The sequence below is a fragment of the Equus przewalskii genome, chromosome 6, assembly GCF_037783145.1.
Source record: "Equus przewalskii isolate Varuska chromosome 6, EquPr2, whole genome shotgun sequence".
In the NCBI taxonomy this organism is placed as follows: Eukaryota; Metazoa; Chordata; class Mammalia; order Perissodactyla; family Equidae; genus Equus; species Equus przewalskii.
This window is the reverse complement of record NC_091836.1, coordinates 71606889-71632773: the sequence shown is the minus strand read 5'-3', so window position 1 is coordinate 71632773 and position 25885 is coordinate 71606889. Positions and strand designations below refer to the sequence as shown.

General features: G+C 43.4%; 1 protein-coding gene across 50 annotated transcripts in view; it reads right to left on the bottom strand.

Moving 5' to 3' along the window:
* NUMA1 (nuclear mitotic apparatus protein 1) overlaps positions 1 to 25885 on the bottom strand; it is a 68554-nt gene that overhangs the window by 32983 nt on the left and 9686 nt on the right. For 6 of the 50 annotated variants that reach the window (XM_070625964.1, XM_070625974.1, XM_070626000.1 and 3 more), the window contains exon 1: positions 3684 to 3900. The exons of 18 other annotated variants lie outside the window; for them this stretch is intronic. The gene's annotated coding sequence lies outside the window, so the exon portion shown is untranslated. Of the gene's footprint in view, positions 1 to 1947; positions 2061 to 3683; positions 3901 to 4024; positions 5222 to 25558; positions 25812 to 25885 lie in introns of those variants that run through there. 26 more of the 50 variants (XM_070625959.1, XM_070625995.1, XM_070625996.1 and 23 more) reach the window with 15 other exon arrangements.

Sequence of the window (25885 nt, the reverse complement as noted above, 5' to 3'; positions counted from 1 at the left end):
CCAACAGAATTGTCAAAGACATGGTTCATGTGGGGAATTGGATGAAACCAAAGTCAACCCTGGCAGAGATCCCATGGGACATTTTACGAAAAATTAGACACTTGTCCTGGTATTCTTACCCCCAATTTCCCTTCCCATTGGGAATCGGCCATCTGCCTGCCAACCTGCCCAAGAGACCACAAACCTAGTGAGCAACTACTCCCCAGCACTTCCTGGCAGTCCCCACAATTCCCACAAACCTTCATGGGAGAAATCAGCCTTACTCCCCCACCTGCTGTCACAGGTGCTCAGTGTCACTACACTAGGAGGAGGAACAAGAGTGGTAAGCGCCACATCACCTCTAACTCTCCCCATGTATCAGAATTTCCAAGGTATGGTCTCTATGGAACCAACATTTGCAAAGCACCTTCTGTATACAAAGAGTTGGGGATAAGAAAAACATCACTCTTGTCCCTAAGGTGCTCATGGTCTGGTAGAGGAAAGAGATACATAAATCTGATAATCCACTCCCCATCATCTCTGAGTCCTTCCTCTGCAAGTGTACTCTGCTTATCAACCAACCAAAACGGTTCTTTTCTCAGTTCTTACATATGTTCATCCTGTACTGGAAGCTACATGGGAAATGGGAGACAAAGACTCGGTTCCTGCCTTTGAGGGGCTTACAGCAGGGCGAGGAGTAAAATTAAACATACATGAAGCATTAAATAATAGAAGAAAATAATCAAATGCTAAATATAACTAAATGCTAAGTATAATTACTTCCTGACCCTGCAAAACCTAACATGATTCAACCTGTCAGACCAACGTCACAGTCTTGGATATGAGCCAATTCACCTGGGCTTTGGCAAGAGCAAATAAAGGGGTGAAGCGAGCTCTCAGGAGGGCAGAGAAGCTAAGAGACCCACGTGTTCCTCTGTCTTGGATGATTTTCACCCAGCATGGCCTGTCCACGGGCACTGACTGCCTACCTCCGGGGCCAGGCAAGGATGAAGGCAGATGGCCTCGACTACTGCACTGTAAAAAGGCTTTGGTGGTGGGTGGCCAGCCTCAAGTGAGAGGGCCCACACTTGGCTCTTGTCGTGAAGGCAGCAATGGCCAAATGTTCTACTAGGGCTTCTTTAAAGAAAAAAAAAAGTCTGGGCTATTCAGGAACAGGGAAATGAGGCCTAGATCACCTCCCCCTTATCCCCACTGCTGCCTCTAGACGTGCTGTCCTTTTGACGAGGCCCAAAACTTCAGTCAGAAATTTTATTTGCAACTAGAGGTAGATCTTGTCCCCTCTGAGATTCCACAGCTGTGCTGCTAAAAATGACCTGAAGTTAACCAACCTCTTCCCTTCATCTCAGAGGCAAAACATCCAACCCTTATGTCCTCCCAGGGAGCCTACCTAAAACTAGTGGCATGGCTGAGGGAAACTGGTATCAAGTCCAGTGCCGCTTTCTGTGCTCCCAAGGCACAATAACAGGAGGAATCCAATACTCAACACGAGGAACTCCAGAAGGACCCTGTCAGCTCAAAGCCCATAAAGAGGCACTTTCTCAGAGACAGGACACTGGGGTGACAGCCTTTAGGACAGCCCAGCCATTCACTCTTCTTCCGGGTAATGAATGATTGAAGCCAGTGGCACAGCTAGTCCTCAGCACTAGGACTATAGCTTTAAGCAAGCCTTGGCTTGGAACCCAAGGGCTCCCAGCCAGAGCACCATCCTCCCCACCCTCCCCCTGAAATCTGAGGCAGGCCCCACCCAGAAGACGGGTGATGGTGATGGAAAAACAGATTCCCGCGATTGTAGCCTGGAACCATTTCACAGAAGGATCTGCTGAGATCCACTCCAACTCCATCAGGCACCCCTTGCCCCTCCTCACCCTGTAACCCCCAGTCAACAAACCAACCAACCCACCCCTGGAATGCAGGCCCTCTGAGGGCACCTTCAGAGTCCCTACCTACCTGGTTCTTTGAAAAGAAGTGCCCCAAGAATCCAAGACAGAGGCTTCACAGAGCTGATAGAACGCCCTCTTTTCCTCGGGCTCAAGAAGGAACCAAGACATAGAAGCAGCTGCCTTATAAACAAAAGGCCTTGTGTCCTCTTTACATTTTCAAAACTGACATAACGTAACTCCCTCACATCAGGACCAAGTCTCACATTTACAGTAACCCCTCCATGGTTCCAGAGAAGATAAATCAAGACAAGGAAAGTGATACTCAAGAGACACACCGCCACCTGGTCTGCACCTTCTCTGGGTCTTAAAGAGTTAAAACCAAGCCGTGGTTTCCTCCCAGGGCTGAAGCTAATGCAAACCACCTGCTCAGATGCAAGGACCAGAGGGTCAGGTTGCGGAGCCCTGGGGTCTGTTCTGGAAAAGCTTCAGTTTTAAGGGTTGACCAAGGGATAGGCAAAGGCTGAGTTGTGGTAGCACTGCTCTCCTTACCCCGACCCTCAGCCTAGGTGCCAGCTACTTTTGAGACTGTCTCTTAGACACTTACTGCCCGAACACCAGCCCTACCTCAAGAAAACACCAAAGTGACCTTTGGTCCCAAAGAGCTGCAAAACTGTACTGATCACTCAGCTCATGGGCTCTTGCCTCCACTGAACCCTCATTCTCTTAGGTATTATCCCCCACTCTCAGAATTTCAGGGCCCAAAGCCCACACAAACTCCCATCTCAAAGGGTCTTTCCCCAAGTCCTGCCCCTCTTTACCCTATGGTTCCAAAGGCCGCAGGCTCACGGCTCATAAGGGAAATGGCTGTCCCATCTGTGCACCCACACTCAATGGTAAGATTTGTCACCACTTACCCTGACAGCCTGCCTGCCTGTAGCCACTAAGAATTCCATGCTCTGTGCACCCTTCTAAAAGGGATACTCCCACCATCTGAGAGACCCCCCCCCCACATCCAAAGAGTGAACACCCTGATCTTGAGGCTCTTCTCCTCTGACTCTGGGAGAGAGAGGTCAGGAGGCACAGGCAAGCAGGCAGCCAGACCTCACCTGGCAGGTTACCCCAGAGGAGCTCAGCAAGGGCCATGCTATGTTGCCATAGGCTAACTTGTCATAAAGAACAGAACAGGAAATATCTTGCTAGTGCATCCCCTGGCTTGGAGAAGGTAAAAGGCCCAAGGACCAGCAGCTCCAAAAGAAGCCAAGAAGGGGGAAAAAAAAACCCAATGCTTTTCAGCTGCTGGGAGTCCTGAGTAGGCTGTCTTGTCCAAGTCCAAAGGGTTTCTCTGCACTTCTGAGGTCAGGGCAATCAAGCTGGCGAGATGCATTCCCTGGGCCCCCTTGAAGGACTAGCTCTTTGACTCAGGCCTCCCCCTTTTCACACAGGCCATCCCCCCTCTATGTAGCCTAGAATTTGGCCCAGAGCCCTGGGGAGGAACAAGGGAAGGATTGCAAGGGAAACCAAGATTTCCCTGGTTTCTACAAAAGTAGCTTACTGACATCTGCCCTTCCCCCCATGCTCTGCAGGGTCCAGATCAGAAGGATATGGGCAAAACGGTTGCAATCATAAACTAGACCCGAGGCCTAGAGGCATATACTGCACAAGAACGCAGACTCGCGCACACACACGCCCCCGAGCCCGCTCCAGCAGTTCATGAGCACCTGCCCCCGCTGCTATATTCACACACCCTGGTCCCTACCAGCTGGCAAAATGAGCCCTTTTCACTCCCCACCACTGCGTACACACCCAGGCCTCACTCAGGAATGGAGAAGCTCTCCTGAGCTGTCTCTACAGCTCAACGTGCAGGCGCACACGCTTTCCCCCTCTGAACAAAAACACGCTGACATCTAGCCGAGGGGGAAAGAAAGCAACCCTTTGAAAGGCGCCAACTCCCGGATGTTGGCAAGCTCTGCTCCCAGCGCCTCTTTCTGAGTGTTTACTTGCTCCCCCTCTCCACTCCCTCCCCTTTAAGGATGGCGCAGGAAAGGAGGTGAGGCGGGAGACTCCACCGCACCCCCTCGTCCATGTTTGAACAAAAACCCAGAGAAAGAGTGAGGGACAAAAGTCTCAGTGCAGGGGGGCCTTACCAGACTCCTAAAGCCAAACGTATCTACAGGTTTTAATCCGCCATTAGCATTTAAATCTTGAAAGGAGAGGAGGAAGGGGGGGCTAGTGGAAAGTAACCCCACACACAAAAGAAAAGTTGTTGGTTTTCTTCTCAGTCAGCCTGGCAGGAGCGATCTTCCTGGCTGACAGCCAGAAGTGCGTCACAGCCAGGAGTCTGCTTTCTTTAAAGGCACAGCAAGCTTCCGCGAGCCGGGAGCGACGGCGGCGAAGCAGGGAACTCTCAGCAAGGGGGGAGGGGTGGCAGTCGGGGGCAAGGAGGGAGGGGCGCTCTGGAGAGGAGGGGCTGCGAGGGCTTGGCCGACAAACAAGAGACTAGGACGCATGGCGGGGTGGTGGGGGCTGAGCCGGCAGACAAAAATACTGAACTGCAACAGTGGCAAGAGCCAAGGAAAACCGTGGCATAAACACACAAAACACATCTCACAGTGGCCTGCCCGACAAACCTGATATCACCCGGACACTCCCCCTTCTCTCTCTTAAGACAGCAGTGACAGCCTGTCCAAATCGGGGCAGCAACGGAGGGGTAGGCCACGGGCTGCCCTGATTAGGTCAGCCCCCGCCTGGCAGGAGTAGGGCAGGGAGGAAGACCCGGGAACAGACGCCTTGGAGGGCAGGACGCAGGCCCTTTGAAACGGGGGCAGCTTCCTGCCGCTCCAGGGCGGCCGTGTCTTTGAGCGCACACACGCTGCTCACAAAGCGCCTGCCTCCTTCCGCGGGCGCCGTCTGCCCTGGGACATGGCCGCCCCCCAAGCCCGCTCCCTGAGGGGATCTCTCCAGCCCGTACCTTGTGCGTGGCAAGGCCAGGATGCCGCGCTGTGCCCGCTCCTCCCCCTCGGCCACCCAAACAAGAAGCCCAGGCAGACTGCGGCCCTGGCGCACAGGCCTGCGCTGTCCTGTCCGGGTGGCTGCGTGCTATTGTCGACTGTGGAATGGCCGCCAAAATCCCAGCTGTGCTGCCAGAACCTAATCCCCTGTTCCGCTGGGCTTTTTTGGGGAGGGGCCGAGGGGCCAAGGCAAAGGACCTAGCATGGCAGGCACTGGCTGGAGCCCCTTAACAGACACAGGCACTGGGACCCACCGGCAGAGCCTACAGGCTCTGCTCTCCTACATGGCCGAAAAGAAAAGATGTCTGACTCTCCGAAAACAAAACCACAAGCGTTTCCACCCACTGAACAGTGACCTTCGCCAAGACTAGGAGAGAAACCCACCAGTTATCAGGAACTCCTTCATCTTATTTACACCACAAACATTTATTAAGCACCTCATGTGTGCAAGGCACTGCTATAGGACACTGTAGGGAGTCTCCAAAGACGAATTAAATCCAGCAGCTACACTGAGGTAAGGTTATAATTCCACAGGAGATAAGAAATGTGAGTCGAAAATTCTATTTCAAGACAGTATGTGCTAACTCCCACAAAAAAAGATAAAATTTCTAGCTAGCTGAGTAGGGAAGGACTAAGAAAATGAAGTGATATTTTAATTTGGATCTTAAAACACACAGGTAGAATTTCCCCAGATGGAAATGGAGAGAGGAGTGGGGAAGAAGGGAAAGCAGAGAGGGGGTACAAAAGTACGGGGAGACCAGACTTGAAGGGTGAGTTGGGGTCAGAGTTGGAGAATCTTGAACTTCAAACCGAGAAATTAAATAAAGATTTGAATGTTTATTTTGTTGTTTGTTTTTAACATAGAGACGTGGCACGACGAGAACTGTACTTTAAGAAATTATTCTGGAATAAAAATGAATGAGACTACCAACAGGGAGGCAGGTCAGAGACAGGTAATAAGGACATGAAGGAAGGTAGGGCAAGAGAGAATGGAAAGGAGAATGAGACAGACTGTGGAGACAGGATGAAGAGAAGGGAATGACTAGAAGGAGAGGAAGAAACTATAAAGGACAGGAAAGTGTGAGGGATGGCTGGGAGGACAGAAAAGCCGTATGTAGAATTAAATGAAGTGAGGAGATGATACATTACATGTTAGAACAAGAGAGAAAACGAAGTATAATAAATAGCAGCTAATGCTTACTGAGTGCAGACTATGTGCCAGGCACTGTTCTACACGCCTCATGTGTATTAACACATGAATCTGAAAAACCCCCTTAGTGGAGCAGATACTATTATCACTCAACTTTAGAGAGGAGGAAACTCGGCCACGGAGATGAAATAATTTGCCTGAGATCACACAGCTAGTGAATGGCAGAACTCTATACCTCTTGATGCCAGGTGACCCTGGCAAGTAACCTCTGAGCCTCAGTATCCCTATTAAACAAGGATAAAGATATCTATTTTATAAGGCTGTGATGAGGATTAATTCAATTAACACCTCTAAGGTGTCCAACACGTTGGCTGACACATAAGGCACAAGGTGGTACTTAACAAAGGTTAACTCCTATTTGGGTGTTTTGGCCCCTTGTCACTAAGGTGTCCAAGCAAAAGTTGGCTTACCATTTGTTGGGGAAGCTAGTGGGGCTGCCCCTCCCTGGAGCAGGAGAAAGGATCCTCAGGGTGCTTGCTTTCCTTCCATCAGTCTGCCTCTCTGGATTTTACTTTAAGGTCTAACTCAAATTTCAACTCAACTATTTCTTAACAGATAACAGTGGTTATCTCGGGGAGGAGTTAGACTGTAGGGGACTTTCTACACCATATGTTTTTTATGTTTGAATTTATTTTTAATAACCATGTATTACAGTGGTGATCAGAAAAACGTCTCTACATTCTGCATTTGGCACTTGTACTGCATTAATTGTATATGCACGGAAGTCTTGTCTTCACATCTAGAATGTAAATTCCTCAAGGGCATAACCCGTTCCATCTCTCTCTCTATGATCCTCCATATACCTAGCACACCGGGGCTCCCTGAATCTGATCCACTGAACTACATCTGGATGGCAGGTTTCCAAATTTAACCTTCTGGCCACCAGAGAAGGACTGTGGTGAGTCGTGGGGGTGCTGTGGAGGGGGTCAGAAAAAGGCCCATTGCTGCAAAGACCTCCCATCGCCCCACTTCTTCTCCCAGGCCCTATAGCTTATTCCCACAGTGTCACTTGTAGTGGGTGGTTAGCAATCACTATTGGTATAAAGGGAAGTTCTTATTCAAAGCAGCAGCAGGAAAGTAAAGGCAAAGCAAAATCCAAAGCTTTTATAGAAAAGCAAAGTGGCAAACATAATTTAATGACTGACACAATCAACACTCCAGAAAACGTATGAGATAAAAATAGGAGGCAGGCCTGTTAGTGAACATCATCCTGGCTGCTAACACCGTCCTGGCCACATCTGGCATTGTGTCAGCCCTGAAGCTCCCTAGCACGTGAAATAATCGATATTGTGTCTTAAAGAATACAAGAGGTCTTCCCCCCACCCTCCCTTGGCTCTAACTCAAGGCAACAGCTTCCGGCTGTGCAGCCTCAGAGGGGCTGAACTCTCCTCTGGAACCTCTTCACCAAAGTTGCAAAGCTTCTGGGACTGCTCTTCAGGACAGCCCAAGGAGCTGGGTGAGTTTCCCCAGCCTCTCCCTCCCTCGCCACAAGGCTGCCACGCCCCTCCTGTGGCAGAACTTCCCCACCCCTCCTCCCAGCCTAGCCAGGCAGCAGGCAGGTCAGATGGCTCCTGCTTGATTCCACAATCCCTGCTCATTGTCTCCAAAAGACTGGGATGGGAGTGGTAAAACCATTTTTACAAGAGAGATGGAGGAAGGAAAGAATATGACAAATGACTAACTCAAAATTCAGGATAGAGTTCAGATAGAGGTTGGAGGGGGTTGGTGAGGGGTACAGAGCGCACAGGGTGTTTCAAAGGGCCTGGTAATGTTACGTCCCTGAGCTTGGTGGTAGATGCATGGGTGTTTGTTTTATTATTCTTGTTTAAAATGTAAACGTAACAGTTTTTAATGTATATTATCATTTTTAAAACTTTAAACAAAAGACTGGGAGAGAGTAATTCCCCTGAGAAAACCCAGGAATGGGATGGTTCTAATACAAATAATTCACCTGGCATTCAAGGCCCTCTATAACCTGGCCCCAGTTTTACCTTCTAGAGTCATTTATGTCCTTACCCAAACCCTCTACCCTGCCAGACTGGTCTTCTCACTGTCCTCTGAAGTCCCCCTGAAACTCCTACCTCAGGCTGCTAGCCTGGAAGAGAAGCTTTCGCTGTAGAAATCTGTAGGCTAGGGCCCAGTTAGAGCCTCTCTCTCAGTCCCTAGGCTCTCTCATGAAGAAAGTCGGCAGGAAAAATGCTCTTACTGTATACACTGCCCGGTGCAATACCTTCTTGTCTTTCCTCTGCCATGTGATGTCTGTCCTAGCATAATAAATACCCAAAGACTACCATTCTTGGTTTGTTTTTTTTTTTTGAGGAAGATTAGCCCTGAGCTAACATCTGCTGCCAATCCTCTTCTTTTTGCTGAGGAACAGTGGCCCTGAGCTAACATCCGTGCCCATCTTCCCCTACTTTATATGTGGGACGCATACCACAACATGGCTTGCCAAGCAGTGCCATGTCCGCACCCAGGATCTGAACCAGCGAACCCTGGGCCAAACGTACACACTTAACCACTGCACCACCAACCAGCCCCTCATTCTTCTTGTTGATGTTACTGCTGTAATTAATAGCTAACATTTAATGAGCACTCAGTATGCACCAGGCACTATGCTAAACACTTCCATGCTTTATTTTCTTTAATCCTCACAATAACCCAATGACACAATAACCCAAATACTATGATTATCCCTATTTTACAGAAAAGGAAACTGAAAACTAGAAAGATTAAGTGCCTAAGGTCACATGGTAGTAAGTGTTGGAGCCAAAATTTGAGCCCAGTTGGGTCTGTGCCCAGAGCCCATCCTCTTACATGGTCATCTCATCTAATCCTCAGGACAATCCATACGGTAGATTTTATTTCTATTATAAAAATGAGGAAATCTGAGGCTCAGAAATTCAGTCACTCCGTCACATAAGTAGTGAGTTGCCTATCTGGTCTCTACATTATTCTCTACTGCTCTTAAACAATCATTGAATGAATGTTTAAAAGCTAGCACATTCTTGGTGGCTCAAAGAAGTCTTGTACTTCTACCTCCTCATAAAAATCAACTTTTTAATCAAAACAATCAAACAGTTCGAATTTCAAAAGTATCCACTAAAGATTTTTTTCGGAAGATGCAAGAGCTTTACAAACATTGAAGGACAAAAACTCCTCTGAAGCAAAAGCACAGAAGAAGAGTCTTCTACTAGAAGGGATGCTGGACCCATCTCAAAGGTGAGACGCCATAGATAAAGAAGGCTGGAGGAACATCATTGCTGAAGGGAAGGGCTGCTGTTTCAGAACCTTGACCTCAAGCTTATTTACCAGGCCTCATTCTCCCTCTCCAGAGGGTAGTGGCTGAGTAATGAGGCAGTGTTGGTAAGCCTGCAGCTTCCTGGGAGAGAAAAGCAGAGGGCAAATCAAAACCCAGAGAGGATTCATTATGACATCCAAGAGGCTCTATTCAGTTCTCCCTCAAGAAGGTCTTTCTACAAAACACCTAAGAACCTGTTCACCCTGTTTCATTGTCACAGAGGAATTAATGGCCCTGTCCCTATAGGTAACATATGTAGCACAATATTTGCTCACAAACACTGAACTGATGATGAATACGGTAAAAGAGACTGAAGGTAGAACAGTCTTTTTTTTTTAAAGATTGGCACCTGAGCTAACAACTGTTGCCAATCTTTTTTTTCTTTTTCTGCTTTTTCTCCCCAAGTCCTCCCAATACTTAGTTGTATATTCTTAGTTATGGGTCCTTCTAGTTGTGGCATGTGGGACGCCGCCTCAGCGTGGCCTGACAAGCGGTGCCATGTCCACTCCCAGGATCCAAACCAGCAAAACCCTGGGCCGCAGAAGCGGAGTGCACAAACTTAACCACTCAGCCACGGGCTGGCCTGGGGAGAACAGTCTTAAGTAAAGATTTACAAATCCTGGAAATAGACTCACTAATGGCAGAAAACACTAGATTTGGTGTTGGAAGCCCCTGGAGGTAAGTTCTGGATAAGTCACTTACTAAATTTGCGGCTTAGGCAAGTCACTTGCCCTAGCTTGGGTCTCAGTAAAAGAGGATTGGGTTAGATCATATCTAAGGTACGTCCAAAAATTCCCCATGATTCTTTCCCCAGGATAGTATTCTCAACAACAACGACAACAAAAATCTTGCAACAAAACTAATTTCCTCAGAATCTGGCCCAGTTTAGGGATTCCTTTCCAAAAAAAAAAAATAGCAATACCCCTAGAAACAGGCACTTTGTTTGTTACCCTACAGGGTCCCATCCCCAAAGCGAGACACATGTGGGTGCTTCACTAATCCTGATGAATGGAGGAGGTCCTTGGAAACTGGCAGTACTACCTTGCATGGGCTACGAAGAAAGGTGATTGGAGTTATACTCAGGGCATTTACAAGGTTTCATAAATAAAAGCCACAGAGAAAGTACAATTTATAATTACATTGGTCTAAACAGCCTAAGGAAAAGCAGCTTTCTATACCTGGTCAACAAATCACAGAATCTCATGGTTGAAAGAGATGATCCTAACGGTCATCCAGTCCTACCCTACATCCATGCTGGAATACATGTGACAACTTTGCTGAAGATTTGCTATCTCCTGCCTGAGACAGAAATTTTACAACTTACTTGTATGCCTGAGCAAGGTCTGCCAATTGGAGACAACTTGTGAATTCAGAACATAAGCTTGGAGAACTCTGCCTAGGATCTGGTTTGTTTCAAATAGGCTTTAAGTATGTATAAAACTCAGATGACATCTCTCTCTTCTCCCCTCCGTTTTCTCTCTCTCTGCTTTATCTTCCATGTTTCCACCTCCTACACAACACTGAGACCCCTCTTTCTGGTTCCAAATCCACTTCTCCTTCTGCCACACCAGGATGCCTTTAACCACTGATAGAAATGAACAAACACAAATATTAAGAGGGGTTGGGTTTCTAAATAGGATGCTAGATTGACTCAAGAACCAAATTTTTCAATGTTACTAATAAGTAAAATAAATGAGAATGGTGTCTAACATGGCCATGATAAACAAAGCAAAACAAAACAAAACAAAAATCCTTACATTTAAACAGACTTCAAGAATTTAAGGAAGGCTATGTTTCACATCTCAATTAATCCTCCCTAAAGAACGCTAAGAAGAAAGCATGTTTATTTCAATTTTATAGACTAGGAAACTAAGGCTTAGAAAGAATGCCTGCCTCAAGGTCAACCATCAAGGTTGCCACGCCAGACCTCAAGTCTTCTAAATCCAGTGCTCTCTCCAACACACTTCAGCTACATCCTGTACCTTTCTCATCAGTATAGTTCTTCAGGTGTACAAAGCACTTATGCACTCCTTGTTCAAACTGTTTCTGCTACAGCTTGTGAAATGGGCAGGGCAGGTGTCTTTTTCTCCATTTTTAAAGATGTTAAGAAACCTGAACAGCATTAGATAAAATATCTCATGTATCTGGCATTGCTGAGAAGTACGAAGGTACGAAGTTCCTCACAAGCAATTTTCCTAAAAACTGAAATTTCCTCCCTTTAGGACAAAACCTTTTTTTTAAACTACTTGCAATACAATTTCTCCAAAATACATAAGATATGTTACTCTTTAATTGGAATTAATGAAATTTAATCAGGGACGTACAACTATAAACATGAAATAAACACCTGTAGATACTGTGCTGGGGACTCAAAGATGAATCAGATAGGCTTATAATCCTGTGGAGAAAGAAATATACCTATAACTCACCTTAAAACAAGGCCAAAGAACAGGGACTTGGGTAGTGCTGAAAGGAAGGTGAGAGAACATTGGAAAGTCTACTGGAGACCAGTAGCGACTTACTAAAGAGCAGTGGGAGGCACTGAAGTGTCCTGAGCAGGAGAATGGCATACCTGTGTGTGTTTTTTGGAAAGATGAATCTGGCACAACATTGAGTCCAGAGGCTGAATCCACAGTTAGCTGGCAATTGTAGTGGCAGACATAAAACTGCTGCTGCCAGGGCAGGGGCAACAGGAACTACCAAGAAAGGTATATTTGAAAAGCACTGCAGGGGTAGACACAGGGCTCTTAGGATACGGGGGTGTGGGAAAGGTGGGGAGAAGAAAAGACCTCTAAGATTCTTGCTTTGGTGAAAAGACTTCAGGGTGGGAACCCAGGATAAGTTACTGTTTTAGAGGAGCTGTGAGGGACTGATTAACTCAGGATGGGATGAGGAGGAAAGCTTTACCAAGGAAGGAACATTTAAGCTGAGTGCTTAAAGGATGAGTAGGATGAATAGGGTTTCATCAAAAAAGAAGTAAAAAGAGCATTCTAGGCAAAGAGAACAGCATGTGCAAAGACAGAGGTTATTACATTTCAGCAATGGCATGCAGTTTTAGGAAGATGTACCAGATGAGGAGGATAAGAAGTACTAAATTGTGAGGCACTTACATCATACTAAGGAATTCACATTACATCCTGTAGGTAATGGGCAACAATCAGGTTTCTAAAGGGATGGAGTAAAGAGGAGTAACACAGATAAGATCTATATTCCAGTCTGCATGAAGTACAGGCTGGAATGGTAAGAAACAAGAGGAAGGCAGTATAGCATAATGGCTAAGGGCATAGGGTCTGGAGTTAGACTGCCTAATTAAAACCCTGGCTCTATAGCTTACTTGCAACCTTGAACAGCTTACTTAACCTCTCTGTATTCCCAGTTTCCCCATCTGTAAAATGGGAATAATAATAGTACTCTCTCAGACGGTCGAAATAAGGAATTACACATATACAAGATAGTACATGTAAAGTGCTTAGCGCAATATCCGGTACAGAGAGAAACACTAGATGCTATTAAAGGCTGAAAGTTCATTAATAGAAAGTTACATCCTCATAGGGTCTAGTGTTGTCCATGCTCTTCCTTCCACCAGAAGTTTTTTTTTGTGGAAGATTAGCCCTGAGCTAACATCTGCTGCCAATCCTCCTCTTTTTGCTGAGGAAGACTGGCCCTGAGCTAACATCCATGCCCATCTTCCTCTACTTTATACGTGGGACACCTACCACAGCATGGCTTGCCAAGTGATGCCATGTCCGCACCTGGGATCCGAACCAGCGAACCCTGGGCCGCCGAAGTGGAACCTGTGCACTTAACCGCTGCACCACGGGGCCAGCCCCAAGAAGCTTTCTTTTCCTACCTCTTCACCTAGTTAATTCTAACTTATCCTTCATTTGTCAGCTCAAATGTTACTTCCTCATGAAAACTCTCCCTAACCACCTTAGGTCAAGTTCCTACTATACAAAGCCATATTCCTTTCCTTCACAGCACTCATAGTTTCTACTACACCTTTTTGTATTTCATTAATTTCTTTCTCCTACTACCAGACATTCCATGAAATTGCAGATTGTGGGCTCACCACTGAATTCTCAGAACTTAGTACAATGCTGGCACATAGAAAGTACCTGACAAGTATTTCTTGAATGAATGACAGGTTTCAAATTATATTTTAAAAGTGAACCCTCTTCAGATGCAATCTCTATAATAGAACTCAGGATACAGATAAAAGTAGATGGTTTAAAGTAAAGGATGTTTGGAGCCCTGTCCCCTCTGCTTCCACCTGGTTTTTGAGTCAGTTCTGTAGTTTTATTAAGCTTTGTAGAATGCAGTGCAAAACTATTGTTTTTTCCAAGCAAGTAATGATGTATGTTTGAAGTAAGGCAGTGATAAAAAAAAGAGGAAGCAATAGCTGTGAAAATTACTTACGATAGACCCTGATAATCAATTATAAGTGAAGAATGAGAAAAGGAAAATTTTAGAAGCACCTCTAAATTTCCTAGCTTGAGTGAATGGGTGGATGGACATGTGTGCCAAAAACTAACAAAAGAATGCAAAAGTAATAATGACTTCGCTCATTGAGCACTAGTATCAATCCTATCAAGCAAGTACTATTAATATCCTCTTTTATAGAAGGTTTCAAGATGTTGAACAACCTGTCCAAGATCATGAGGCTAATAAGTAGTAGAATTAAGATTCAAATCTACATCTGTCTTTCTCCAAAGTCCATAATCTAAACCATCATGCTATACTGGCAGGCAGTTTGAGAGTTTGGTTTTAGACGTGAGGTGTCCACCAGATATACAATTAGGAAAATCCAGTAACTGGTGTAAAATATGATTCAGGGCTAGAGATGTAGATTTGGGTCACATTTGGAACAGTGTGACTATAATCAGAAGAGGGTCTATGGTAGGATCATGCTTGCTAACACGGCCTGTAAAGAGCGGTGTATTCATTTGCTATTGAAATTTGTCAATCTTTTGCCAAAGCCTCTGCTTTGCAAAGCTCTAGGGGATACCAGCATTAAGAGAAGAAGTGGGAGACTTTGGGATAAATTCCAGATCTCTGGGTTCTTTTAGGTCTTTTATATTATTTCCATTTAGAGAAAATTTAATAGAAATCCAGTGACCACACCAATGCAACCAAAAAAGGAGGCAATACAGGTGGTTAAGAGAATGGATTTCAGGATCAGACAAACTTCTTCACTTTCCCTCCTTACTTTAGGTTCACATCATCTCCTGCTTGGGATTCTACCTCCCTCACCAAAAACGACGTAGCATTTGTATACAGCTTTTTACCACTGACAGTGTTTTCCATCTACAAAGTATTTCACATGATCCTCACAACAGCTCTACAAGACAGACATTATTGTTTTCATTTTATCCAAGAGGAACGAAGTTCAGAAAAGTACCTTGCCTGAGGTCATACAACTAAAAAGCAACAGGACCAGGATGCAACTCTGATCTTCTGGGTCCAAATCTGGAGCTCTTTCCAGCAGACTCACTGAAGACAACCATGAGCCACCACTTATGAACCAACAGAGTCACCATCCCTATGTACATTTTCACTGCGTTTAAAAAAAAGACAGCAGAGGGCTAATGATGGAAAGGGCCTAATGGGATGCTTATAATGTTCTGCTTCTTGATATGAGTAGTTACACAGGTGTGTTCACTTTGTGGAAAATCATGAGCTATATATTTTAATTTATGCACTTTTCCGTATGTATATTAAACTTCAAATAAAAAGCAAACACCAGGCAAAACTAAAAGAGGGATTAATAAAAATTCAGGAGCACTAAGTTGAATATCTTGAGACTACATATATATTTACCTGACTTTTCAAGCAGCAGCTACATATAGGATACCTACCAGTTAAGTAAGGATGCATAAAATCCTTGCATGCTCAAATAATATATCCATCTCCTGCTCCCTACCCAGGATGTCTCAGTGATGTGAGTGAATCTGATGGGATTAGAAGCAAGGGAAGCCCACGAAGGGGACAAGATTATAGTTAATGAAAAAAAAATGGCATTGAGGGGCCGGCCCTGTGGCCAAGTGGTTAAGTTTGCACGTTCCACTTCGGTGGCCCAGGATTTCGCCGGTCTGGATCCTGGGCACAGACATGGCACCGCTCATCAGGCCATGTTGAGGCAGCGTCCCACATAGCACAACCAGAGGCACTCACAACTAGAATATACAACTATGCACTGGGAGACTTTGGGGAGAAAGAAAAGGAAAAAAAAGGCAGATCGGCAACAGATGTTAGCTCAGGTGCCAACCTTTAAAAAAAAACGGCATTGAAAAGTAGAACTATCCTATATCATCAATGATAAGATATCTCAATTCCAGAGATGATAAAAATGTGAAAAAAATGGCCAATGACAATTGAAAGATGCCACCAATTATAAAAAGCATCCTAATTTCAATGCTAAAATGTGTAAAAAAAAATAAAAAGCATTTAAAAATAAATGAAATACAATGTTCCGATCCCAAGGGGTAGTTCAATTGTGGAATCACAGCTTCAGGGAGTGTCAGGGCTAGAAAGGACCTTGGAGGTCAGTGTCTCCTGGTACAAGCTCTTCACTTTGGAGATGAGGAGACTGGGGCGCTTGTTTAAAGGCTGTTAAATGACCCTGTGAAATTAAAGCTCTCACATCAGAAAGTCGAGAACTACAATTACAAAGTTGGTTCCCTGACTCCTGGTTCTTTCCACCACCCAGATACCTCCCCTAAACCCCAGAGAAGACTTACACGTGAAGTCTATTTTTACTTTCATAATTCTTTACTTCATTAAATCACTAAAAAAATTAAAGGCACCTCTTAAAAATTAAGAAGAAAAAATATTTAGGAAACTTCATTTCTTGCTTATACAAGTTTATTTTCCTTGTTCTCTAAAACAAATAAAGCAATACAAAGTTAGATTAAAAAAAAAAATTAGTAATCTCTCAGCCCCTTTTCATTTCCCCCCCAAGCCCTCCTATAAGATAAGAAATGTTAATAGATTTTCCGGCATTGCCCCCAAAAACATAAGCACAAATATATTTTTATATTTAAGAGGATTTTTTGTTTCTATTTTAAAGAAACTAGGTTTACACTTTAACATTGCTCTGCAACTTGTTTTTCTCACAGTTTATCATGAACATTCTCCTAAATGTCAATAAATAAAATTCTAATTCATACTTTTAAAAAGTTGTATAATATCGGTCCATATAAAGAATATACCATAATGTGTTCACATATTTTCCTATTGGACATAGCTATTTTTAATCTGTTACCATTTCAAACAAAGCTGTAATGAATACCCTTGTACATGTTTCTTTTTACATGAAAGAAAAAACTATTTCTACACATACACTTTCCTTATTGTCTCATGTTTTGATTGCTTCCTTTCCTGTCATCATCCCTGCCTCACTCGCTCACAGAATTCTCCTCAGGGCCCAGGGTGGTAACGAAGGGCAAAGCAATTTGGAGAATGTCAAGACATGACATGTGATAGTGACTGTTGGTAAATTAGAATTGTCCTGTTTTGGCTGCCTCTCCCAGCCACCTGTGCACACTGCCCCCCCGCCCCCCGCCCCCGCCCCCCCATGTGCTCCTTGCTCTGGCTCAGCAGCTGATTCCAACTGAAGTGATGTGGGCCAAGCTGGCTTGGGGAATTAGCCCTACTCTGTCACAGCCCTGGCAAGTGCAGATAGGCCCACCAGCTATCCAAACAAGTGGTCAGGAGAAAGAATACATTACTGCTATAAAATAATATAACATAGAAGTATATAGAGTAAAATGCAAAACTCTCCATTCACCAAACCTTAACCCACATTTGCCAAAGGCACTCCCCTCCTCAGAGGTGACCACTATCTTAAGTTTGTTATATAACCTTTCAGACTTCTCCCAAGCATGCACACATCTATATGTATATATACAAGTATGTATAGAGATACACATATATGTGTAGATACACATATATATGTATATACGTGTGTAGGTAGATAAAGAGTTTTTGTGTGCATTTGGTCTACACACTTGTAATCACACTATAAGTTTTCTGCAACTTACTTTTACTTAAAAACTTCTATGATAAGTTTCCACATCAGTATATAATAGATTCCTCATACTTTTAAAAGCTTGAGAAAAAATGCCACAGTGAGGTTGTGCCACAACTTTATTTTCCCATTTTGCTATGTCTGGACATTTAGGTTGTTCAGTGTTTTCTGTCATGACAAAGACTGCTGCATCAATAATACTGGTACACACCTCTTCTTACATACAAACTAGTATTTCTTTAGGATATATACCAACAATTGGAATTGCTAAAGTTGTGCACGTTAAACGTTGATAGGTGCTCCCAAATTACCATCCAAAAAGGTATACCAATTTATAGTCCCACCAACAGAACATAAAAATTCCTGTTTCTACACCCTTCCAACAATAGATATTATTTTTTTATTTTGCCAACATAAAGGATAGAAAACAATATATTATTGTTTTAATTTATGTTATCCTGACTTCCAGAAAAGTTAAACATCTATCCATATATGTAATTGGTCATTCTTATTTTTTTATGGAAAGTATTACCACTTTGATTTTAAACATGAGGACTCAGAGAGGCTAAGGTGACACAGCTAGTAAGTAGCAAATGTCAAAGCTAAGTTTTTGAACGACTTCCCATCAATACTAGACCTTCTGACTACCTAATGTATTTCCTGCTATGTGGTGGTCAACAAACTATGGCCTGCATTTTGTTTACTAATGGCAGAGGTGAGTAGTTGAGATTATATGGCCTGCAAAGCTTAAAATATTTGCTACCTGGGTCTAAATAAAACAGTAATTCACATTTAACACCTAAAGAAAAGTTTCTTAATGGAAAATAATTGTCTAATTGACTAGAGTGTGGCTATATTAGACAGTGCGGCTCATCTTTAAATAAATTTATATGTCGTATAGGTCTAGTATATAATATTGAAGAAAAAAGCCCAAAACATTCAAATGAAGTCAAAAGACATCCCTCTACTTCTGAGTTGGGACACTACCCTAAAGGGTTTCCTAGGTGCTGTTCTTCATCGTCCTTGTCTCTTTAATTTCAACTAATGGGAAACAGATCTAGTTCCTAATGTTCTTCAGAGACTTTGACAAGCAATATAGCTCCCACTCACACACTACAATGATGATATGAAATCAAAGCAAGCCCCACTATGTCTGCTGCTAAACACACACACACACACAAGGTGTCTCTCCTTCCCTTTAGCTTGTAGAGAGGAGATTCACTAGGAAGCAGCCGAACATTTCCAGCATGTCCAGCCAACTGCTAAGAGCTAGAGCCCTGACCTTTGTGGGAAAGGAAGGTTGATTCTCCCCTCTAGACCCTACCCTTCTGAAGATCCAGGCCATGGATTTTCAGGCCATTCAGTTTCTGTAGGGCAGAAGGAGAAGGTGCCATCATCCCTATTTTATAAGCGGAAAATTGAGGGTAACTTGTTTCCTTTTCCTTTAATTTCCAAAGGTCATTTTAGCAAACAGGGCTTCATATCAGTGACCCCCCTACTTTCTCCTTCCATCCTCTCCGAAATTTTGATTTTATATAATAATGGCAAAAAAAAGCTGGCATACTCTCCAAGCAAGTTAACTTTATCTAGTATTATGAATGACAAATTAATGATCAAAGAAAGAATGCTGCATTTTCTCATTCAAGTAAGCAGGCATTCTTCCTTCCTTCCTTCCTTCCTTCCTTTTTTTGAGGAAGATTAACCCTGAGCTAACTCCTGCCAATCCTCCTCTTTTTGCTGAGGAAGACTGGCCCTGAGCTAACATCCATGCCCATCTTCCTCTACTTTATATGTGGGACACCTACCACAGCATAGCGTACCAAGTGATGCCATGTCCGCACCCAGGATCTGAACCGGCCAACCCCGGGCCACCGAAGTGGAACATGCGCCCTTAACGGCTGTGCTACCCAGCCGGCCCTCAGCAGGCATTCTTTTAGTGGTTCTCTGGAAAGAAATTTGGCAATACATATCAAGAACCTAAAAAACAAGTTCATATTCAAACATTACGCTAAGTGAAATAAGCCAGACACAAAAACACAAAAATTGTATGATCATACAGGAACTGAATGGCCTAAAAATATATATTAATAGTAGAATTATTTATCATTATGAAAAACTGGAGAAAAACTAAACATCTAAGAATGACTCAAATACATTATAATACATCCATATGATGAAATCTTAGGCAGTCATTAAAAATATTTTAAATAATTTTAATGATATGGGGAAATACTCAAAAAAATGTTGTTGAGTTTAAAAAGCAGGATGTAAAACTTCAGTATTTAGAGGGCCGACCCCATGGCTGAGTGGTTAAGTTCACGTGCTCCGCTTTGGTGGCCCAGGGTTTTGCCAGTTCAGATCCTGGGCGTGGACATGGCACCCCTCATCAGACCATGCTGAGGCAGTGTCCACACAGCACAACCAGAAGAATCTACAACTAGAATATACAACTATGTACTGGGGGAGCTTTGGGGAGAAGAAGAAGAACGGAAAATAAAAGATCAGCAACAGATGTTAGGTCAGGTGCCAATCCTAAAAAAAAAAAAATCTATTAAAAAAAAACTTTAGTATTTGGGCCAGCCTCGTGGCATAGCAGTTAAGCTCACACGCTCGGCTTCAGGGGCCTGGGGTTCGCAGGTTTGGATCCTGGGTGCGGCTATGCACCGATTATCAAGCCATGCTGTCGCAGGTATTCCACATATAAAGTAGAAGAAGATGGGCAAGGTTGTTAGTTCAGGGCCAATCTCCCTCAAAAAAAAGAAACAGAAAAAAACATTTGAAAAAAATCACTTTAGTATGGTATGACCTCAATTTATTTTTTAAACTACATATATATGTGTGTGTGTGTTATCATACATACACACACTCTTGCATACTTGTGAGTGTGAATATGTGTTTGTATATTTATAAGGAAATATACCAAATAATGTTTATTTCTGAGTTGTGGAATTATGGGTCATTTTTACTTTCTCCCTTTAAACATCATTTTTCAGTTTTCTAAACTGTATCATGACACACAATCAGGAAAAAAATTAATTTCACATTGTTTGACCCAGTAATCCACTTGCAGACATATATCACAAGAAAATAACCAAAAATATTGACAAAAACTTATGCGCAATAATGTTCACGTAAAACACACCAGAAACTAATAATAAATAATTAAAACTATTAGTAAATAATTAATAAATAATGGTTACCTCTGCAGAGTAGGATTAGGATGAAGGGTAAAGAACAGGGGACTTATTTGCTATATATATCACTTTTATAATTTATATAAAAGTATTACAGTATGGTTTAAAATAGAAAAAACTGAAAGCACTATAAAAACTCTATATGAGAAAGTATTATGCAGCTATTAGAAATATTTATAAAGAGTTTCAGTAACATTATAAGTAAATGTGAATTTATACAATGAAAACAATGGTAAACAGGAAGAAAGCAGAATATAAAATTGCAGATAATGTATGATCTGGACTATGCAAAAGAGAAATATGCATAGGAACAAAATATTAAAAGGAAGTATTAAAATGGGAATAAGTGAGTTTGAGTTTCTCTAGATGGTGGGGTTATGGATGATTTTAGTTTTCTTCTTTAAACTTTTCTATATTTTTCATATTTCCTACAATAAATATACACTACTTTTTTTCTTTTTGGTGAGAAAGAGTCACCTTGAGCTAACATCTGTTGCCAATCTTCCTCTTTTTTTTCCCTTTCTTTCTCTCCCCAAAGCCCCAGTACATAATTGTATATCCTAGTTGTAGGTCATTCTAGTTCCTCTATGTGGGATGCTGCCACAGCGTGGCCTGATGAGTGGTGCATAAGTCCACATCCAGGATCTGAACTGTGAATCCTGGGCTGCCAAAGCAGAGTGCAAACTTAACCACTTGGCCACGGGGCTGACCTCAGTGCTCTTCCTTTTTCGCGTGAGTAAGATTAGCCCTGAGCTAACATCTGTGCCAATCTTCCTCCATTTTGTACGTGGGATGCCCCACAGCACGGCTGATGAGTGGTGCAAGTCTGTGCCCGGGATCCAAACCTGTGAACCCAGGCCAACGAGGCAGAGTGCGCAGAACTTTAACCACTCAGCCACAGGACCAGTGCCATACATACTATTTTTTAATCAGGTTCAAAACAATATTTTTGGGTTCCACTATATAATCAAAAGTCCACCCCTTTTGAGAAATTTTATCATCAAAGCATTAACAGTAGTAAGCAACCTACTAGCAAGAAGACTGTGCATAATGTATATGCTTGAGAAAACCTTCATCTTTTGGGGGTTGGGAAGCTCAGTCTAAAGGGACACTGCTGACCACTCCCTGCCTTCTCGCTTTTGGAGTTGCTTTAGTAAATACAACTGAGGAATCAAGCACCCAAACATGAGATGCCTGACAAACTCTAAGAACCAGGACCCCCACCTTCTCCAACCCTGAAATCTAAGACTTCACACTTAAAAAAACAGACTAAGATCTAACTAAAATGGATTGGGTCATGTTATTCCTTACATCAAAAACATTCAGCAGGGGCTGGCCCCGTGGCCAAGTGGGTAAGTTTGCACGCTCCACTTCGGCGGCCCAGGGTTTTGCCAGTTACGATCCTGAGCGCGGACATGGCACCACTCATCAGGCCATGTTGAGGAGGCATCCCACATGCCACAACTAGAAGGACCCACAACTAAAATATACAACTATGTACTGGGGGGATTTGGGGAGTAAAAGCAATTTTTAAAAAATGTTTAAAAAAATTCAGCAGCTAACTCTATGCAGAATAAAATGCAAATCCCTTAGCATGACACTTACGGTTCTTTAAAATCCAACTGTCAAACTTCTTTTCCAGCCTCACCTCCAGTTCATTCCTCTAAAATATCTCCTACCTCGGGAACACTTTTTCCCAACATGCCAGGCATTTTCCAGGCTTTGTGCCTTTGTCCATGCTGTGACCTCCTCCAAAGTGCCCTTTCTTCTAAACCTACTGAACTCCTATTCACCCTTTATAACCTGGCTCAAATGCCTTCTCCCTTCAGAAGCTTTCCCTGTTCCCCCCAATTCAGGAACAACTTTTCTTTCGTCTATATGCTCCCATATTGCTTATTCCTCTATATACTTTACTTCATTCCTCCTTGGGTCAATATTAGCTGCATACATATTTCACTTGACTAAGCTCCTGGAGAGCAGAAACCATCTTATTCACCTATCAGCTCCATTGCAGTACAGTGCTTACACACAGTAGATAGTAAATTATGCTGCCTGACTGAATGACAGCCAACTGGCCCTAACCTAGTGAATTCTTTTCAGTGAGGCAGCCAATGAAGCCAAACTGTCAAAGAGGAGAATCCCTCTAATTTAAAGTCACATACTTAGCATGAGTGACCAAGAGAAAATGTCATGGGCCTGCCACTTTAAGGGGACTGGCGAACTGAGTATATTTACACAATCCTAATTAAAACTAAAGGGCACTAAGGGAAAGGAGAAATAGGGAGATTAAGAGGTGTGGATTCTACAGCTTACCTCCTCCTCTGTTTGGAGCCCAAATCTCCCAGCCTAGTGCCTAGTGAGCTCACCAAGCAGTCTATTCTCTCCTTGGGGTCACTGTAGGATCTAAGTATTGAAAAGCAACTGATTATGTAGGTCACTTTGTCTCTCCAGCAACTGGCTCTGCTCTTGGGCATTTAACTTTTAATTGTGGTTACATGGGGCTTTTTCTCTAAACGAATCCTACTGCACCAATCATTAAGAGAATCCCTTTAAAGAAAAGCTTGAAATTAACAACAGCAGGGAACAAAGTCTCTAAATCTTCTAAATCACAATATCCACGCTGTCCATTTTGATGAAATTCACCCCCACCTCTTTCAAACAATAGATCCTCCCAAGGAGTGACTTCTCTCAGGACGGGCATGTCCTGCGATTGTTTCTCAGGAGAAAGTTCCCAGTGCCTGCTTCTCATTATATAGCTACTTCATGTTTGATCACTCAGCTGTGACCGCAAGTAGAGAATAAAGTCACTATAATTTAGGGCTAAAAAGAAATTCCACTTCTACCCCTACTCTAATAGTTAAGCAGCTCAGAACAAATAGATACTTCCCCCACCTCAAACTTCCTTAGGTCTACCTGTTTTCAGATTTAGAACTTCTAGTGTCTAACTCATTCAATATAAAAACGAGGGAAACAAGGCCTAGAGTAAGAAAGAGAATTGCAAATGATCACATAGTGACTTAGTGACAGAACTGCTTGACTAGGCTGCTTAACACCTTACTTTACCGACAGGTGATCAACCAGACCACCATTTCCAGTAACAGATTCCAAGGTACTAAAATCAGCCTAATTTAAATGCATTCAAGATAGCCCCTCTGCTTTGACTCCCCTCCCCACCCTCCTGCCCATCCCTACCCTTTCTCAAACCCACAACTGCTGACAGAAAAAAAGTCAATGAAGTGATGATCTATCATTTCTCCTACAAAAGATCGGAGCTACCAAACCATCTACTTCAGCCACAACACCCAGGAATCATCCTGATGGACTCTGGCATGCTGGTGAACAGTGGCTGCTGTAGCCTGAAGAACCTGTGGCTGTGAATCTTCTGGAGATGGGACTTCAATGTCTCCTCAGCTATAATGTCCTACAGCTACATGTTCCAACCCTTTTTGGCCCTCAACACATTTGTGACTTAGGCGAACTATCAGGAGAAAGGCTAATTTTCTCTACTGTCTAGTTATCTTGACCTAGAAGCAAGAATCTGCAGCGAATATAAATGAAATGACAGGGGCTGGCCTCATGGCGTAGTGGTTAAATTCAGCCTGCTCCACCTCAGCAGCCCACGGTTCACAGGTTCAGATCCTGGGCATGGACCAACACCACTCATCAGCCATGCTGTGGCAGCGACCCACAAGCAAAGTAGAGGAAGATTGGCACAGATGTTAGCTCAGGGCTAATCTTCAAGGAAAAAAAAAGGAAGATTGGCAACAGATGAATAAAGGAAGTGACACTTTTTAAAACAAGTATTTTCAATCTTACTAAATCAAATGAAAACTGTAATCAAAATAGTCTCCTTAGAAAGCTATTTGTTTATTCTAACAATATTACCATTGCTCAAAACATTAACAAAACACTCCTCTGGAACTGCCTTTAAAGTCTACTCCATGTGAGACATACACAAAAATTAAGTCTTACTGTTTTATAGTCACACCTCATTCTTCACCAAAAAAGGTACTGCCTTGCTTGACTCTTTGGCTCACAGTATCTTCTGGCTGTTTCCAAAAATTGAATCCACCAAGCAAGAGTGAAGATTCGCTACTTCTGAAGATATTAAAAAGGTTGGCCAGAAGCCAAAAATATTCTGAGCACTGGCAGCATCACCAGAATAAATGTATAGGCTGAGAACACAATTACTTTGAGGGGGACAAACTTACAAATATTGTAATTGTCCCACAATTAAAATGAAGGAGACAAGATATGTACAATATCTGTCACGTGTTAAAAATAAACTATTATATTACTTTACAATCACACACTATGTAATCAGAAATTTTGGCGCTATAAGAAATCATTCAGAATATATAATCCAAACTGCTCATTTTCACATGTGAGAAAACTCCAGTCCACTGAGGTTAGGCAATTTGTCCCTGGTCACACAACTGGTTAGCAATAGTCAAGATGAGAAACCTAGCCACCCTGACTCCCAGCATAAGCCACAAAACATTTCCTCACTCATACACCTCCCCCTGCCCTGTTCCTCACTGCTATCTTTCAAAGAGGAAGGGCGATAACTTGGGACACTAAGGCATAACCAAGAATGGTTCTGAAACCCAGACACTGAGAAGTGATGGCTTAAGACCAGGACCTCTCTGCAGCCCCCTCTTTGGGTATGAGCCATTGTTCAGTGTCTGGCTCACAAGAGTTCTGGGTAATCTACCTCACAGCAGGGGTCAGTGAAAACCTCTGGACACTCCCCCCCACAGCTAGAAGCATATGTTTCTGCCCATCTCCTGCAGTAACCTCTTTGCTTCAAGTAATTGAAGTAATTCAAGTAAGGTTACTTTGAAGAACCTGGATCAGAGAAAAAGAAAGTAGGAAAGATCCTGTTGAGGAAAAAGTTGATCTATGAAAAAGGAAAGAGAGGGCAGGGCCCATCTTGACTTACCTCCTGGTGGACAGCTTCCTCAGGCTCGGACAAAGCGATCCCTGGCAGTCTAGCTTAGAATTAGCCTCTACCCAGGGAAGGGGCAAAGGGACAGGAATGCTTGTTCATTCCCCCATCCCACCCACTGTTGCCTCACATCATCTCACATCATCTTGGGCAGCCCCAGTGTTCTGTAGATCAGACAGCAACTGGAAGGGAAGCCACGCAGCACAGGTCAATGGGGTGAGTCAGTGGCAAAACAGGAAGAGTCACTGGGGCAGAAATTCTGGCCTCTTGTGGCAAGACTGCCAAACCACACCCTCCTTTGGTCAGCAGTGGGAAGGCCCT